The 15,424-nt window shown below is 46.7% G+C and overlaps 1 protein-coding gene across 1 annotated transcript in view; it reads right to left on the bottom strand.

The window, feature by feature from the left end:
* Positions 1–7,952, bottom strand: part of CCDC28B (coiled-coil domain containing 28B) — a 34,155-nt gene extending 26,203 nt beyond the window's left edge. Inside the window, exon 1 of the mRNA XM_088451265.1 lies at positions 7,737–7,952. The gene's annotated coding sequence lies outside the window, so the exon portion shown is untranslated. The remainder of the gene's footprint in view (positions 1–7,736) is intronic.
* Between the last annotated feature and the right edge of the window lie 7,472 nt (positions 7,953–15,424).

Raw genomic sequence — 15,424 nt, 5'->3', positions numbered from 1 at the left:
GAGTATGGTACAATCATTTTATCAGCCACTATGTGGGCACGATTCAATTCAGCGCAATGTAAATAGCGCCGGGAGATAGCTCCCGGAGCTATTCAATTCATCGCGCTGTTAGGTCGGGGAAGGCTCGTTATCGCGCCTAAACACCCTGGTGTTTAGGCGCGATAACGGGCATTCCCCGACCTAACTTCCCAGCGCGAGGCTGTTTTCCCGGCGCTAAGGGCAGAAAACAGCCTCGCGCCGGGACTTTTGTCGGATTTCTTCTCTCATCCCCGGAGGGATGAGAGAAGAAATCATTAGTCGGACTTGTCAGCGCGGTGTATTGAATAGCTCCGGGAGCTAACTCCCGGAGCTATTTACATCGCACTGAATAGAATCGAGCCCTATGAAAGTACACTTCTACATATAACATACTACACCATTGGTTCCTTTTTTTCCCTTCTCTCCCTTTCTGAGGATTATTGTACAGAAGAACTTTTTTGGGGAGAAAAGTGTTGGACGCGTACGAGATTTATTTTCGTTCTGGTATCAAAAAGCCTTTCGGTTTCGTTATTGAAGACGAACATTGGGACTTTATAATTTACCATCGTAACTATTACCACATAATTGGATATTTTATATATTGTATACTGTACTGTACTGTACTTCATTTGTTTTTTGTTATATATGGTATATGTGTTATTAAGGAGAACACTAGTAGGGGTAGTCATCTCTTGCTGTTTGTTTGACTTTGTTAGCTGGTGATGACCCACCTTTGAGTGCAGCCACTGGAGTGCACGGTAGTCCCCTATACTTTGTATATTTGTAACTCTGTGCGGCGGCCCCGCTCGCGCTCTCCTAGTTACGGCCATGATATTCAGTATCAAATCTCTAAAACATGGGACTGTTGCTGTAAACGTGGCACTTGGCATAATCTATATTAAAACTCACTACTTGTGAAAATGACATAATTGCGGTGGCACATGTGCATGTTGGATGCAAGCAGTATTTCCACTTACCTTTTTTCTCACATTACCAGGAAAAATTACTCATATCGGGACTACCGGTAAAGTACCAGTAAAATTGGGAAATATACACTAAAGCAGGGCTTGACAAATCCCAGCTGCCAGGTTGCCATGGTGACTAAGATTTTATACCTGGCGACTATATTTTAAGGACTGTGGAGGCTCGATCACATGCACAGCTCCATGTCCTTGTCCACTGGCTGATCGGCAGAGGCCAGGTCACCTAGGTAACAGCGCTGCCACAAAAATTATACTGCAAGCTACCATGAGTGGCGGCCAATCAGAGGGATGACAAAGCAGAAGAAACATCTGGCCAAAGGGACCTGGAGGCAGATGTACTAAACTCTGGAAAGTGATAAATTGAAGAGTGATAAACTACCAAGCAATCAGCTCCTATCATTTTTCAAACACAGCCTGTGACATGACAGTTAGAAGCTGCATCACTTTCCAGAGCTTAGTACATCTCCCCCCTGGGGTGGTGAGTCAGGAGCTGCAGAGCAGGAGGGAGAGTGTCAGTGTTATTATCATTATTATACCTGTAACCTGTAGCATTTAGTCCTGGGATCAATCATCATGACAAATAGTAATTGCAAATAGTGTTCAATTAATTAGGACTCAATTTACTTTGTTACTAGTTAGGTTTATCTAAAGTTAATCTGTTCTATATTTGTTTGTGCTTGTGTTGTGTAGGTCTAACTTAATATAAATAATATTACAACGTACTAGAAGGGGGTCTGATGGGCGGCTGGGAGGCGGGGTCTGATGGCCATGTTGGGAGTCTGTTGGAAATGTGAGTGGGGTAGGATGGGCATATGGTTAGCAGTAGGGTCAGGCTGGCCCACAAGGGTACAGGGGAAATCCATGGTGGGCCCTACTATCTGAAGGCCCACTTCTTTCTCTAGTAGTTAGGGAGACTGTCCATGCAAAATATATATAGTTAATTATAGGGTCAGTTACCTGGTGGAGCAGGACCACTGATGAACATGGGTGCTTGGTTCACTTCTAAAGAAATTGCATCAGGGGTCCAGAGCATGCACCCTCTGGTGGCTGACCACACCCCTTAAACATGGGCCCCTACCACTACATTCCCCTGGTGGGCCCTTCATGCCCCAGTCCGACACTGGTTAGAAGTGGGGGGTATGATGACATGTACCTGATGAGCTACAGTTTTCCCACAAATGTTACTTTCTATACTTTTTACAGCCAATTACTATTTTGTGATTATTTGGCCACTGGGTGAAGGAGGGGGGGGGCATACTATACCCTTTAAGACCAATCATATTTAGTCAGTGCGGTTGGGGAATAGTAATCTGGCTCCTAGCTATTACAAAAATGTGTTGAGCTCTGTGTGTATTACAGTACTTATTTTTTTAAATGCCTGCCGCCGCCGCCGCCTCCTTATTGGTCAGAAAATCTGTCACTCAGCTTGGTGGCTCATCTGTGTATGGGGGGTTACTGCACTACCTGACAGACTATAAAAGCCCAGCCCTGCATTTCCCGCCAGCTCCAATCCGTCTTTGAATGAGAGAGGAGAGGAGGTGGTTCGGACGCTCAGTGCTGCTGCTCAGCAGCCTCAGCATCTGTGTGAGGTCAAGTGTGTAATGTTCATACACTTAATTTTGTAAACTTCGAGATTACATTTGTTTTTTAAAGCATCTATTGCAGTTTCTTAACTAGAAGGGATGAGCAGGGGAAAAAAACAGGTCACACAAGGGAATTCCAATATTTTAAAGTGGAAATACTGTTCATAACAGCAGCGTTGGACCTCCATCTCCCCACTCACAATGGGGACCATAACCCTGTGCGTCATCCTGACCTTTATGAAGCGAGAATCGGTACTGATCTGGTGCACTATACTGCTCCAGCCGAATGATTCGCCAGTGAGATGGAGGCTGGAGCCTAGCGGCGGACACGAGCAAGTGTCCTCTACAATCAGACAAGATTCCTGGAGAAGGGGTGGAGGGGAGAGTGAGGGAGATCCTGGGTGGGGGAGGGGAGAATAGTGAAGAGAGAAAAGAGAACCCTCCCAAAAAAATAAAAACCCAGCCTATGCTGGGGACAATACATAGGGGGAGATTTGTCAAAACTTGGAGAGAGATACTGAGACCCATTTAATAACGAAGAATAACCCCTTTAGCGCTCGCTAAAGGGGTTATGTCATCCTTTCCTTATTCAACAAACAGCGGTAATCTAGGATTCCGGCTTCAGGGAAGCCTTCCGGGCACTGCCAGGACCCCATGTCAGGCACATGTGCAGACGAACCTTCAGGAGCATTAGGCTGCCAGCAGCTGAGCAGAGGACCTAGCTGACAAGGAGGACTTCCCTGGACCTCGCCGGAGGGGTAAGTATTGATAAATACTAGTGGCAATTTCGTTTGTATCACAGTGATACTAAATGAAAAATGCCGCTAGTATTAAGATTTGTTCTTAAATGGGGCCCAGTGGAGAGATAAAATGCCAATCCAATCAGCTTCGTTCTAACTGCCATTTTACAGGGTGTGTTTGAAAAATAACAGAAGCTAATTGGTTGGTACTTTATTGCTCTTCAAACTTTGATACATTTCCCCCATAGTATTACATAAGCAGAAAGGTTTTTCAAGATAAATTACTCATGTAAGCTACAACATTGTAGTAATCTAGGTAGAGAACCAGTTATATAGGTCTTGTACATATTCAAAGTTCCACCAAATGACCGCCTGGTGCTAATAAACCACAATTAACGAATAGACCACAGCTGCAAACTCCTATGGGTCTGTGTAAACCCAATAAAAGATCACCTACTGATGATCCCAAACATAAATATTACACTGGTGGAGTTGCGCTAATTGGACTTGTAATTACAAATAAATGCTTAACGTGGCAGAAATTAATTCAAGACACCAAATAAATCTAACATATATTTAATAAACACACAATAAGCATGTCAATAGTGGTATACAAATGACATATAACAATCACCTTAATATTGTAAAAGTCTATACAGACTATCATGTATTACCATGGAACTTCTTAGTTCTTAATAAAAACCTCAATAACTGGCAAGTTTACTAAAGGAAGCAAAAAACATAAAAAATATATATATAAAAATTGTATATTTCATATATAATGTGACCAATCTTGATCTGACAGTTCTCACCCGATCAAAGGCCCTCATTCAGAGCCACTCACTATTTGCGGTCGTTCGTTCTAAAACAAGGGGTGGCTATTCAAATGAACCGTTTGCTGTTTGCGGTCTGTTCACGCCTCTATGTCTGAACGAGCGAACAAAACTTGTGTTCGTTTTTTGGAAAGATACGCCCCCTGGCCGCTCGCATCCTACGTTATGTCCGCTATTTATTAGATTAATCGAGTACATCGACAAGGGTATGAACTGCTCGCTATTCTTGGGGTTGGTGTTTGCTACCACAATTTTGCGAGCAGTTCTGACTATAAAATAACCCAGTGACGTGGTCAATGACGCTGCTGTTTTAAATATGCACACCCATAAAACGCCCGTTTTGACCTTTAAGCACGCCTGCGTTCTGATTTCCACTCCCCATTTTCAAGCACCTTCCCCTGTTACCACCCAATTTTGCGAGCAGTTCTGACTATAAAATAACCCAGTGACGTGGTCAATGACGCTGCTGTTTTAAATATGCACACCCATAAAACGCCCGTTTTGACCTTTAAGCACGCCTGCGTTCTGATTTCCACTCCCCATTTTCAAGCACCTTCCCCTGTTACCACCCACATACGCCTCTTTCTGTCACTCAAAATAGCAGGCATTCGCTATTTTGCGAGCACATGAATTTCGGCCGCACTGACTGGTTAGCGCATGCGTATAACGATCCGTACGCATGCGCAGTTGGGCTAACATCGCTCGGAACGAACGAGCGGCCGCTTACGAGCGGCTCTGAATCAGGCCCAAAGTCCACATGTGAGAGTCCTAATATCCCCTTGATTCTACCTCCGGGTTTTAAACAAGGGGTAATGCTGAAATGATTTCCAAAGATGTAAACAGTATAATATTATTTAGGAAACATGGACTTCACGCTAATTTGAAGCGTACGTATAATCCACCTGTATATCCTGAAGAGGTGTAGCGGTTATTGGTATCTCCTACCGCCTGGCCAATGGACAAGGTTATCCTCTGACGGGGAAATCCTGAGGCTGTAATATGGTCAACACATGACCGCCTGATTTTCCACTACATGAAGCTTTATCAAAGATTCATGCTCTTTGATAAAGCTTCATGTAGTGGAAGCGAAACTAGTTAGAGGATTTTCATCAAGTGACACAGTCGTTTTGCTGACCCTGGACACCCGCTTATTTCCATGGAGAGCCATAAGCGTTATATATATTGCGGTGACGGTGCCCGCTGGCTGGATTCAGGACGGTGAGAGAAAATCAGGCGGTCATGTGTTGACCATATTACAGCCTCAGGATTTCCCCGTCAGAGGATAACCTTGTCCATTGGCCAGGCGGTAGGAGATACCAATAACCGCTACACCTCTTCAGGATATACAGGTGGATTATACGTACGCTTCAAATTAGCGTGAAGTCCATGTTTCCTAAATAATATTATACTGATTACATCTTTGAAAATCATTTCAACATTACCCCTTGTTTAAAACCCGGAGGTAGAATCAAGGGGATATTAGGACTCTCACATGTGGACTTTGATCGGGTGAGAACTGTCAGATCAAGATTGGTCACATTATATATGAAATATACAATTTTTATATATGTATTTTTTATGTTTTTTGCTTCCTTTAGTAAACTTGCCAGTTATGCAGGTTTTTATTAGGAACTAAGAAGTTCCATGGTAATACAGGATAGTCTGTATAGACTTTTACAATATTAAGGTGATTGTTATATGTCATTTGTATACCATTATTGACATGCTTATTGTGTGTTTATTAAATATATGTTAGATTTATTTGGTGTCTTGAATTAATTTCTGTCACGTTAAGTATTTATTTGTAATTACAAGTCCAATTAGCGCAACTCCACCAGTGTAATATTTACATATTCAAAGTTACCAAGATATTATGTGATCACATAACTCCAAACGAACATAGGCCCTCATTCAGAGCCGTACGCTCTGAGCAGAGCGCACGCTCTGAATGAGGGCCGGCCTCCATGAAAATGGAGCGTCCTCCTGGACGCTCGTATAGCTGTGGGTCACCATCCACAGGCTATACGAGCGTGCAGTTTGATGGCCGCGATGGTCTTGACCATCGCGACCATCGAAACTGCGAGCCGGAGCCTGCGGTTGAGGTTTTCAACCGCAAGCTCCAGAGTGATTTTGGCTCTATCAGAGCCAAAATCACTCCCACTGACATCACTAGTGATGTCAGTGGGCCGGCTTCTGACGGGAGGCGTTCCCGTGGGAACGCCCCCGTCAGGGAGGCACGCCCCCGGCACGCCTACCAAAGGGGGCGTGCTGTCAATCAACATTGACAGCACGCCCCCTTTGATCAGACACAACGAGCGAAGGACTTTCCTTTGCTCGTCGCGTCTGGCGCATGCACATGACGGAGCTCCCTCCGTCGTGCGCATGCTCAGTCCAGAACATTGACCCACTTGCGAGCGGACAGCCGCTCGCGAGTGGGTCTGAATCAGGCCCATAGTCCATGTAAACGATTATGCAATAAAAGTAGAATTATTGTAATCTGTACATTAATCATGTTACGCTGTGTCACTAAATGCTATACTTTTTGTGTAAATTACCCAGAGCTGTAACTAGACTTTTTGGTGCCCTGTGCCAGAAAGAGCATTGGCGCCCCCCTCATTTTTCAAAGGGACATAATGCACCCAAAAAAGGGCCATGGCTTCATGGGGAAGGGACAGGTAAGAGATAGGGGAGGCCAGGAGATGCTGGGGATGAAATAAGAGGAAGCTACAAGCAAGAATGATAATAAACAGAAATTTGACAGGCCCAAACAGCGCCCCCTGACCTGTGGTGCCCTGTGCGATGGCACCGGCCGCACTACCCTAGCTACGGTCCTGAAATTACCTATTCATTTATGCTTCCAAAATGAAAAGTATAATTTTTAATAGCTACGTTAGGATGTATAGTTTTAAACAAATAATTTATTGCTCCAAAATTATACTTTTTTTTTTAAACTTAGTGTACACATAACCACTATTAGAGTCCACGCCAGACTGGGGGCAGAGCAGGGCGCTTATACATCAGAAACAACTTTTCCCACCCATGGGACACTGCGGCCCGCTGGTGGGGATGGCACAGAGCAGGCTGCTTCAGGGCATTGATATAAGGGCAGGGCGCAGTTTGCCACATTAAATTCAGGCATGGTGTGGCGCCCTGCTAAAACAGCCTAGCATGAACACTAGATAGATAGATAGATAGATAGATAGATAGATAGATAGATAGATAGATAGATAGATAGATAGATAGATAGATAGATAGATATGGTTTACTGGAAATGTATCTCTTTTCAGAGCTGTTGAGACAGCCTGATACAGCCAAATCGAGAAGTGTGGGGAAGCCCCCTCCAGAAAATACTGGAAGTGGTGCTGTGTGCTGCAATAGTGACCATATAAATATGTGAGTAATGAGGAGAAAGTAGCCCAGGGAGTGTCTGTGGCACAAACACCACATAGGAAGCTGCCAGAGGCTTTGTAAACCACAAAAAAATGACAGGTACACACATATTCTTACTGAAGACGTTAAGCGTTAATGCTCCTCAGAAGACATCACTAATAGAAGCATAAAACAGAGAGAGGAGAGTACCTGGGTGATTGGTCAGAGCTGGGATGGAGAAAGTTGGCAGACAATGCACAGATTATCCCTTCTGTCTGCTCTCTCTCTGTCCACATTCACTCCTCCTCCATTACCCCGTACCACTATTGCTGTTGCATCTTGTGTCACCGTCCCGGCCTCCTCTGCATCTGTCTCCTCCTTCCTGCCTCAATGCTAACAGAGCGTCTGACAATGTCCCCTCCTCTTTATCTATCACATTACTACTGCTGCTGCTGCTGTTGTTGTTGTGCTGCTGCTGCTGCTGCTGCTGCTACTGCTACTGAACAGCCACATCCCGTGTGGAAGCCTCATCATGATGCACTTCCCCTCCCCCTGATCCGCACACCATCGTCTATCTATATGTCTTTTATCCCGGACAGCTGTAGCACTTGTAAATTCAGCACATAATGGGACTTGTGATTAGGGATTAGGAATGATGCGCTTTGTTTTGCTATGGCAACAGAGAGTTCATTTTCTAGCATAGGACCTTATTCTATTTCTAAAGTACTTCAATGTTAAAACCCCTCCCTTTAAAAAAATCCATACAGTATATTAAATTGCATTATTAGATTAGTATATAGTTATAGGGGAACTAATAAATTCACTGTGGGCTGAGCCTGATAAAGATTTGGACACAGACGTCTCGTTTTAGCACACACAAAAATTCCACTTGCATCATAGACCCGCTCGCAAGCGCACAGCACTCGCAAGCGGGTCGATGTTTGCCCCCTGCGCCGCCTCCGGCGTGCGCATGCGTGAGCCCCAGCGTGCGACTGAAGTTCAGTCGCTCCGGGGCTCGCTACAAGACGGGGCGGCTGTCGATGGTGAGTGACAGCTCGCCCCATTTTGTAGGCGGGGAGGGGGGGGGGTTAGGCAAACACAGGCAGTCCCTTAGGAATGCCTGGCGTTTGTGGGCGGCCCTACTGACATCACTCGTGAATGACTATGGGCCTGATTCAGACCCGCACGCAAGCGGGTCGGTGGTCCCCCACTGAGCATGTGCCGCCTCCGGCGTGCGCTTGCGCGAGACCCGTCCAGCGACGGCTGCTCCGTCGCTACGGGTCTCGCTACAAGACGGGGCGGCTGTCGATGTTGATTGACGGCTCGTAGGGGGGTGGCTGCACAAATGCAGGAGTTCCCTTCGGAACGCCTGGCGTTTGTGGACGGCCCTACTAACCTCACTAGTGATGTCAGTAGTGGACTTCCTGCTCTATTAGAGCAGGAAGTCCACTCGGGCTTGCAAGAGCTGAGACCCTGCCACAGGGTCTCCTCGCAAGCCAGATAGTCGCGATAAACGCAGCGGGTTCCAGGCTGCTCGCAAAAGCAGGTCACCCACGGCTTAGCGAGCGCCCTGATGAAAAAAAAACGCCCTGATTCAGAGTGAGCGGCTCTGAATCGGGCCCTATATACAATTGGTCGACTCGTATTATGCTCTTACAACTCATCGTGCTCAAATAGGGGTCTATTATGTGGAGAAATGAACCAGTGGAGAAGTTGCCCATAGCAACCACCAATCAGCTTTGAAGTAGCATTTATCAAGTACAGTCTATAAAATAGTAGGTATAAGTTGCTATGGGCAACTTCTCCACTGATTCACTTCTCCACACTTATCACTGCTTGAAAAATAGATCCCTTAGTCATAACGGGGGAGGACAGGGGCATGCAAGCATTGGCTGTGTACAGTAAAAGCCAGTTCACTCAAATCTGGCTAATGCAGGCCACAACAAAGATGCATATGTGTCTGTCTAAAGCTGGCTACACACCTATACAATCCCAGCTTTAGGGATGGCCATTGACCATCGATTGTTAGAAATCATCAATGGATGCCTGACAGTGGTAGATAATTGTACCATCGCTGATGGAGATGCAGGGCCTGATTCAGCTTGGATCACAGTTGCTAATACACATGCAATCGGCCGATTGTTGCGTTCTGCGCAGGCGTATGTATCGCAGTGCGCGTGTGCAAACTAGCTATTGCGATCGGGCCTGCGATCACAGAGGCTTTGCAGACCCCTCGCAGAGTGATTGACAGGAAGCACCGTTTGTGGATGGTGACAGGCGGGGGTTGGGGAAATGCAGGTGTGCCAGTGCATTCGCCCCCGCTGTTGCAGGGCCGTGCATAAATGATCCACTGCAATGCCATACGCAGTCTGAGATCTCATAGCGTTTTTTGTAATTTCTGAGTAAGGTCAGTATGGTCTTGACCATCGCGACCATCGGGCTTGCAACGGAGACCCTGCGGTAGGGTCTCGCTGCCGCAAGCCCTGGAGTGATTTTGGCTCTATCAGAGCCAAAATCACTCCCACTGACATCACTAGTGATGTCAGTGGGGCCGGCTTGAGACGGTAGGCGTTCCCATGGGAACGCCTCCGTCTGGCAGACACGCCCACCAAAGGGGGCGTGCTGTCAATCAACATCGACAGCACGCCCCCTTTGGTGCGAGACCCGGAGCGATGGAGAGCCCGTCGCTTGCCGGGTCTCGCGCATGCGCACGACGGAGCTCCCTCCATCGTGCGCATGCGCAGTGGGGGAACATCGACCTGCTTGCGAGCGTACTGCCGCTCACGAGCGGGTCTGAATAACCCCCACTGTCCCCATAGCGGCACAGACACAGCCCCCATAGCCTCACACACACAGCCCCTATACCCTCACACACACACGGCTCCCATAGCCTCACACACACACACACAGCCCCCATAGCCACACACACACTGCCCCCGTAGCCGCACACACACACGGCCCCCATAGTCGCACATGCACAAACTCCATAGCCGCACTCACACACGGCCCCCATAGCCGCACACACACACTACTCCCATTGCCTGACACACACACGGCTCCCATAGCCTCACACACACACGGCCCCCATAGTCGCATACACACACAGCCCCCATAGCCTCACACACACACGGCCCCCATAGCCTCACACACACACGGCCACCATAGCCTCACACACACGGCCCCCATAGCCACACACACACGGCCACCATAGCCTCACACACACACACACACGGCCACCATAGCCTCACACACACGGCCACCATAGCCTCACACACACCCGGCCCCATAATCGCACACATACACACGGCCCCCATTGCCTCACACACACATGGCCCCCATTGCTTCACACACGGCCACCATAGCCTCACACACAGAAGGCCACCATAGCCTCACGCACACACGGCCCCCATAACCGCCCACACACACGGCCCCCAGAGCAGCACACACACGGCCCCCATACCCGCCCACACACACGGACTCCATAGCTTCTCACACACACGGCCCCCATAGCCTCACAAACACACTGCCCAATAGCCTCACACACACACACTGCCCCATAGCAGGGTTGCCAACATTCTGGCTGCCCCTTCCGGGAGGGGGCAGCCAGATCGGTATCACAGGTGGGCATGGCCGGCATTGAGGGGAGGGCCAGGGGTGTGGCCACACGATTGCGTAATTTTGACCCTGCCCCCGCTACACAATACCAAGATGACTGCTGTGGGGATTCTCTTGTAACCGCAGGGAGAGTGGGCGGCGGAGGGGTTGGGAGGCTTGCCTGCCTTTCCGGGGGTCCGGGAGCGGCACACGATTTTTGGGAGGCTCCCGCGCTGAATCGGGAGGGTAGGCAAGTATGCCCCATGCCCTCTATCCTCACACTTACACTGCCCCATAGCCACACACAAACACTGCCTCTATAGAGTAGTTGCACGCACACACACACACACACACTGCCTTACTGACAGGAACACCCCTTACTGACAGATACCACTGTCTGACACGGACCCTTTACTGACACTGATACAAACACACTTACTGACACAAACAGTTACTCACACACCTTACTGACACACACTTATTGATACAGACACCACTTACTAAGAGACAGACTTACCTACACAGTCAGCTTACTCCACACACTTACTGACAGACACCACTTACTAACACAGATACAGCATACTGACACAAACACTGACGCACACCACTTGCCTACCCAAACACACTTACTGACACACCGCTTACTGACACAAACACACTTACTGACACAAACACCACCTAGTGATACAGACACACTTACCTACACAGACACTCCTTACTGACATGGACACCCCTTACTCTCAGATACAACTTACTAATAAAGACACTTACTGACACACACACCTGTTGATACAGATACCAAATACTGAAGATTCAGACACTACTTAAATGCATACTTGCCTACCCTCCCAATTTGGTTCCTCCCGGGAAGGCAGTCAATCCTGCCGGCTGCTGCCCACCCCTCCTATCCCCGCAATAACCCCTGCAACCTCCATAGCAGGGGGGGGCGGTGACGCGATTTGCGTCATTTTGACCCCGCCTCCTGATTCACAATGCCTATATTATCGGCATTGTGTAGCGGGGGCGGGGCCAAACTGGAGCGATTGTGAGGCCCCGTCACGCCCACAAGTGCCTGTCACCCGCCCGGTCACTCCCCCTGGTCCCAGCCACGCCTCCCCGTCCTGCCGATCTGGCTGCTCCCTCCCGCAAGGAGCAGCCAGAATGTCGGCAGGTATGCTTTAATGGCACATTATTATACAATACATACATACTGACAGACACCCCTTACTGACACATATACAACTTACTGACACATATATCTCTTTCGGACACAGACATAAAACTTACCGACACAAACACACTTACTAACACAGACACCACTTACTGACACACACAGTTACTGACATAGACTTTGTGGCCTTGTGGCAAATCCGCCCTGGTCTTAGGGTGGCCATCAACCATCGATGGTTGCCTGCCGGTGATAGATGGTTTTACCATTGATGGCAACCACAGATGGTGGCCACACTACTGGCCATCCCTAGTCGTATTTGACTTATGCAGACCACAACAAAGATGCATACGTGTCTATCTGCAGGTGTATAACTTGCAGGTGCTCAACCCCTGGTAAAAAATTATGCACTAATGATAATGATATGTTCAGCCTGTGCATTCAGATCTGGGGCGAGATGCACTAATACTTACCGCCGGACATTGCTATTGTACAGATCGCATATGCACTAACGTATGTGATCTGTACAGCAAAGGACAGCTCTTCCGATAAGAGCTGTCCTTTGCGATCTCTCCTGCATAGTGGACTTCCGGGTTTATGACCCGGGAGTCCATCTGCGCATGTGCAGACTGACGCGGCAGCCGCGGGGCATGCTGGGAGGGATCCGATCGGATCCCTCATAGCAGCGCGATGCGGTAGAAGCCCATAGGCTTCTATAGGGTAATGCCAGCAATAGCTGGCGTTACCCTCCAGATCGCAGCCCGGCGGCCAGGTGATTGATGCATACGGAAAGTGCGGTAAACAGGGGTTTTACCGCATTTTTCGTTTAGTGCATCCGGCCCCAGAGCAGTTTTAGGCACTGGAAGACATTCTGAGCAGTTTCCTTAAACAAACATTTCAAATCAGAGGCTCCATGGCCTACTTGGTGGGCAACATGTAGACCTCCATGGCCCTGACTAACTTCAAACTTAGGGCCTCATTTATCAACAAGTTTTATCATTCACAATGAGTGAGAAAACTCATTGTGTATTATAATGGTGCTCCAGCCAATCAGCTCCCAACTGTCATCTGTTTGAAAAATTGTAGTTGGGAGCTAATTGACTGGAGCACCATTTATCATAAGCAACGAGTTTTATCACTCGTTGTGAACGATAAAACTCATTGATAAATGAGGCCCATAATAGCCACAAACCTAATCCTGGTCAAACTACACCACCATGGTAAATTTGGTAGAGCTAGGTACAAAACTCTGACCAAGCATAAAGGACAAACAGACAGACACACACTCAATTAATATATAGATTTGCATTAGAATTTAATTATATTTTATAGGGTTACTGCAATTTTACAATTTATTAATAAAACTTCAGAGACAGACTGCCTTATATATGATACTTCAATCAAGTACTATAATATTGTGTACAAGTTGCATACCTAAACTTTAGCACTTGCTACTAACACTGTAAATACACCTCCTGCAGTAAACTAATTGCATATACCACTGTTCTATCCTGGCGTAAAACCAGGGGAACCGAGAGGGAAGGAGGCAGGGTACTAATTGCCAGAGCTTGATGGAGGGGCCCGGGTCCGCTGCCCACCTCCCCTCCTTTACCTGTCAGCGGCAGCAGTTTTTGGGGTCTATTTACTAAGCTGTGTTAGGAGATAAAGTGAACAGTGATAAGGTACCAGCCAATCAGCTCCTAACTAACATTTTTCAAACACAGCCTGTAAGATGGCAGTTAGGAGCTGATTGGCTGGCACCTTATCACTGTTCACTTTATCTCCTAACACAGCTTAGTAAATCGACCCCTGTGCCTCTCCAGCCCAGCACATGCTGTTGTGTTCTGGGGTGCGGTGGGACCAATTAACAGCTCTTTATGGCCCTGCGTAAAACTAGCATATGCTACCATTGCAGAGATGGCCAAATTTATGCCTGCATCTTGAATCCAAATGCAGCCACCTCTGCATGCCAGATTCTCAACCAGAACAAGAACAGAACATATAGAAGATAAGTGGTATCATACTGTACAGGGCATAAAATAATTTGATTACAAAGCGCTAACAGTAATTATCATTGATAAATAAATGGCACCATCGGTGCTTAGCATTAATCAGTGGCGTATCTATAATGGCTGCAGTGTTTGCGGGGCACACAGGCCACCAGGTCCAGGCTTATTGTTTTGCATACAACCATATTTGATGAAAATTTGAGGAATATGTGAATAACGTTTGAAAGAATCCATGCACAATTTCTGATCATCGTGGAGCACGATTGGAAATTTAAGTATAAAAAAGAATCTAATGAGTATTTCTTATATTTGTTGCTCTATATATATATATATATATATATATATATATATATATATATATAGATATTTTGTCTGAAGTGGAACCAGCACCATCTCACCTTTAGGGTTCTTTCTTTGTATACATTGTGATAGGAGTGTGGTGTTACGCCTCAGTTGCTCTATTAGGTGGGTAGGCAGCAGGAGGGCGCACTGAGTGAATCCCCCAAATTATCGTTTTGTAACCATTAATATCGTCATGATGTGGAGAACAGGGCGAAGTAGGCAACTCAATGGGTATCGAAAGTAGAGTATCGACTATAAAATAAAATGGACGTAATTACCAAAACAGATTTAGCTTTTTTAAAAATTAGGAAAATATCTAAATAAGAAAATAATTACTATTAGGTGACGACGGCATAATATTGTACACTTCTAGATCACAATGGCTCACCACAACAGCTACAAAAAGTTTTAATAATTTTCATTATTTTTAAAAATTCACTTTAATCAAATCTAAATATTATGACCTTGTGAAATTGAAATTAAAAATAGGATAAGAAACCTGATATGGTTGATTTGCATTGAAATCAAATGCAAAAAGAAAAAACAATAGAAAATGTGTTAATAATGCGCACACAGCATTACACGTAACACTGCTCATCCACTATGCCCGCCCCACAGCAAAGCCGGCATTACTGGAGAGTGCTTGGGAGAAGGAAAAAAGGAAAAACACAGATAAGCACTTCAGCCGTCACTACACAGCATTTCAGTCAAAACCTTGGAACAGGGCCGGCAACAAAAATCTTGGGACCGGCACACTTATATTTTTGGGTACTCCCCGTCCCCTC

This window comes from Taudactylus pleione, unplaced genomic scaffold (genome assembly GCF_031769625.1).
Source record: "Taudactylus pleione unplaced genomic scaffold, aTauple2 ptg000541l, whole genome shotgun sequence".
In the NCBI taxonomy this organism is placed as follows: domain Eukaryota; kingdom Metazoa; phylum Chordata; class Amphibia; order Anura; family Myobatrachidae; genus Taudactylus; species Taudactylus pleione.
This window is presented reverse-complemented; position numbering and strand designations above follow the sequence as displayed.